This window comes from Podarcis filfolensis (assembly GCF_964270895.1).
Source record: "Podarcis filfolensis genome assembly, chromosome: 6".
NCBI lineage: Eukaryota > Metazoa > Chordata > Lepidosauria > Squamata > Lacertidae > Podarcis > Podarcis filfolensis.
Genome location: NC_139609.1, coordinates 69453816 through 69458071, shown reverse-complemented (window position 1 = coordinate 69458071; position 4256 = coordinate 69453816).

Genomic DNA, 4256 nt, shown 5'->3' with positions numbered 1-4256 from the left:
GATAAGCCAGACCCCTCAGCAGAGCTGGAGTTTTAGGGAAAGGCGTGAGGGGGACAGCATGCATGGGGTTTAAAGCTCAGGAATGGGGAACCTGTGGTTGGTCCCCATCCCATAGCTGTCAACGTTTCTCTTTTTTTGAGGGAAATTCCCTTATTCCGAATAGGATTCCTCACAAGAAAAGGGAAAAGTTGACAGCTACGCTCCAGCCAGCATGGCCAGTAGCTGCAGACCTTTGGAGGGAATCTTATTCCCCATCCGTGGCTCGAGCTCCTGCCATTTGCGCAATCCACGCCATATCTCCAGTGCAGGATTTATGTATAAACTAAACAAGCTATAGCTTAGGGCCCCACTCTCTTGGGGGCCCCCCAAAAATTTAAAGGAAACAAAAACTGGATATACATTTTCAAAATATAATTGTATTTCAGTTCAACAATTACTTTGATAAAAGACATATTTTGTTCTGTGCAAATGGCCTTAGATAGGTCCATAAAGTACCATATAGCATATATTCAACACAAAAACTCCAACAATTTATTGTTGACAAAGGACAGCTGGACATATAAAGGGCCACATTTCCTTCAGTAACTTACAGGCCCTGCCCGTAACTAAACTCTTCCAGGGAAATGTTTCTTATTTACTGTTAAATATGTTGCCTTTCTTTCTAAGAAGCAATTTTAACTTAATGCATTATAAGGCCAGTATGTTCTAATAAAAGTATTGCTAACGTTCTGTCGTATCTAATACATAATGTTCTAAATGTTACGAGAGTTTATTTTGGAGCTCCCTCCCAGCAGCAATTCTCTCCCCTCCCCCCCAATAAACTAGGCTTTTCATTAGGGTTTCAGGCCTGAGGAGAGGTGACAACCCTACCCAGCAGACAGTCAGAGGAAGCTGGAATAGGCACAGAAGGGAAGGGCACACAGCTTTTTCTCCATCTCTCAATTATCTCCCCTTATCACACTTTTCAGATGGCTCATTTCCCCAGAAGTTAAGAGGAGGAAGGACCAGAAAAATGAAGCTGCTATGGAAAGAGATAAGGGGATATAAACAAGGGTGGAATGGATGGATGGAGAAAGGAATGATGACAATCCTAAACTACTACTTCTCTTTCTCCTCCTTATACCCTACAATAGTTCACAACTGGGTCATACATATTGCTGGCATTGCACTCTTGTTCAGCTTCAGAACACCCAATGTTTCCTTTTGAATCCTATATATTTAAAAATACCAATTTCCATTGATGCAAAAATACATCTGGAGATCTTCAACTTGGGAAATATTTTTACAAATCTGTCTAACGGAACAAGTTAAACTGGCTTTATAAGAACATAAAAAGATCACTGCTGGATCAGGACAAAGGTGGCTCTAGTCCAGCATCCTATTCTCAAAGTAGAAAGCCAGCTTTCAAAAGCAGTTTTCTGTCAGCTGTTTAAAGAAGGGAGGGAACAGTGATAAAGACTGGATACACCTAAATTCTTAGGTTCCAGCCACAACATAGCTGAGTCTGCATGGACATGTACACCGGACAATTTTGCCCAGATTTTCAGGAAACTGAAATGTAGGAAAAATTGTGCAGGAGAAATGAAACTCAAAGTACTGGCCTGGGAAAGAGATAATAATAATAATAATAATAATAATAATAATAATAATAATAATAATAATAATTTATTATTTGTACCCCACCCATCTGGCTGGGTTTCCCCAGCCACTCTGGGCGGCTTCCAACAAAGATGAAAAATACACTAAAATGTCACATATTAAAAACTTCCCTGAACAGGGCTGCCTTCAGATGTCTTCTGAATGTCAGGTAGTTGTTTATCACTTTGACATCTGATGGGAGGGCGTTCCACAGGGCGGGCGCCACTACCGAGAAGGCCCTCTGCCTGGTTCCCTGTAACTTGGCCTCTCGCAGTGAGGGAACCGCCAGAAGGCCCTCGGAGCTGGACCTCAGTGTCGGGGCAGAACGATGGGGGAGGAGACGCTCCTTCAGATATACTGGACCGAGGCCGTTTAGGGCTTTAAAGGTCAGCACCAACACTTTGAATTGTGCTCGGAAACGTACTGGGAGCCAATGTAGGTCTTTCAAGACCGGTGTTATATGGTCTCGGCGGCCGCTCCCAGTCACCAGTCTAGCTGCCGCATTCTGGATTTCCGGGTCACCTTCAAAGGTAGCCCCACGTAGAGCGCATTGCAGTAGTCCAAGCGGGAGATAACCAGATAATAAATACCAGAATTACTTGAAGAATTAAACTTTCATTCAATGTTTAGTCATCAAAGTTGAGAGGGATAAATTCCCTCCACCCAGCACCATGACTTACCGTACTTGATTACTGCCAATCTTACAGGTTTCATGGGCTCCAAAAAACAGAACCACACCTGAAAGAAGTGCTGCTGAAATTCCAAAATATTCCCAACGTAACTACAAAACAGACTGAGGCAATGGATCCAAGGAAAGAGGTGGAGCCAGGGTAGGGGTTTAAAGGTTGGGAACAACTTTGGTGGATTGACTGGTATGGCCATACAGATGGATGGGTCAAAGTAATATATTCAGGAGCCTTGACAAGAGACACTTCAAGTAGATTGTAATGTAAATAATTTGGAATGAAATGTACTGCTATAAGTTTTGGGGGGCAGAGACCCAGGGTGCAAATCACCCATAAATCCTGGAATTAGTAAAAATTAGAAACAATCAAGGTTTGATTAAACTGCGCCAAACAGAAAAAAACCTGTTGGATTTGGTTTAGGAGCTCAGCAGAGCTAGCTGGATGGGGGCCATTGGAAAAACAATAGCTGATGCTGGCCAGAAACAGACCCATCAAGGAAGCCATCAAGAGAGTGAAGATGTACCAGACAAGGAGGGGTGGAGCCCCTCATCTAGCTATGGGCAGAAGCCAAAGGTGTTTAGGATTTCATGATGGGTGACATAGGCTTGGGGGGGACAGAGATTCCCCCCCCCACTGGGTTAGCAGTGATGGGCAGTGGGGCAAGGGGGTAGAGCACCATGTGGGATAGTTGGGACAAGCAGTAACAAAGACACAAAACATGGCTTATTTCTCTTGCAGACCCAAACCTTCTGCTCCTATGAGAAAAGCAAGGGACCCTCTTGGGGTGTGATGGTGGGATTTTCCTTTATCCAACTTTAGGTTCATAAAGACACCACAGTCACTGCTGTGCCTCATTGTCCAAGAGGAAACATAAGCCTGGGGTAAAGCACACTTGCAACCCCTGGAATCTTGTATGGTGCTGTAAACAAAATGTAACACTGGGGTGGCATGTAACAGTACATAAAGCTAAATTCTCCCTTTGGGGCTTTACCCTGAAAGGCTGTGCGTATTATTTATTTCAAATAAATACAGTGGTACATACGCTTCAGGTTACAGACTCCGCTAACCCAGAAATAGTACCTCGGGTTAAGAACTTTGCTTCTGGATGAGAACAGAAATCGTGCTCCGGCGGCGCAGCAGTAGCGGGAGGCCACATTGCCTAAAGTGGTGCTTCAGGTTAAGAACAGTTTCAGGTTAAGAACGGACCTCCGTAACAAATTAAGTACTTAACCCGAGGTACCACTGTAAATATATTCATGAATTGTTCCAAACCACAGGCCCAGAGGAGGGCTCTGGGAAGTTGTTGGGTGTAGGGATACCAAAGAAGGTGGCCCAAAACACCAGAGTGATCAGTTCTGGTGCTTTATTAAAAAAGGTATAGACTTACAGCCTGTCAGCAACCTTTGCCAGACCTGGCACAAACATCATAGCAAGGAGATGGCTTGTCTGCTGCCAAGCAAATGTGCATATATTCCTTATACAGTGGTACCTCAGTTTTCGAACATTTTGGAAGTCGGAACATTTCCGTTTTCAAACGCCAAAAACCCAGAAGTAACTTCTTCAGTTTTTGAACACTTTTCTAAGCATTCTGTGAATTTGAACAAAATTTGTAATCCTCATAAAAATCTGGCATTCATTTCCTCTTTCCTTTGCTACTACTTTGAGTTTCGTTTCTCCTAAGCAGAAAGTGAAAGCTTTCAGTTTCTTGGAAGTGTTTTGTCAGACTTTGCATTGTATTCTGTGGCTAGGATCCAGAGTACTACCTTAGGTAAGCCTTAGGGCAGTGGTTCCCAATTATCTAATTACTGAGGACTCCCTATTTTTCAGAAGACAAGCCATGCCCTCAAAATCTGCTCCGGAGGATTAACGAACAGTTTACAAAAAAGGCAAATAAGAGTGGGAAATATGTTGTTTTTAATGTTTGCAATAGGT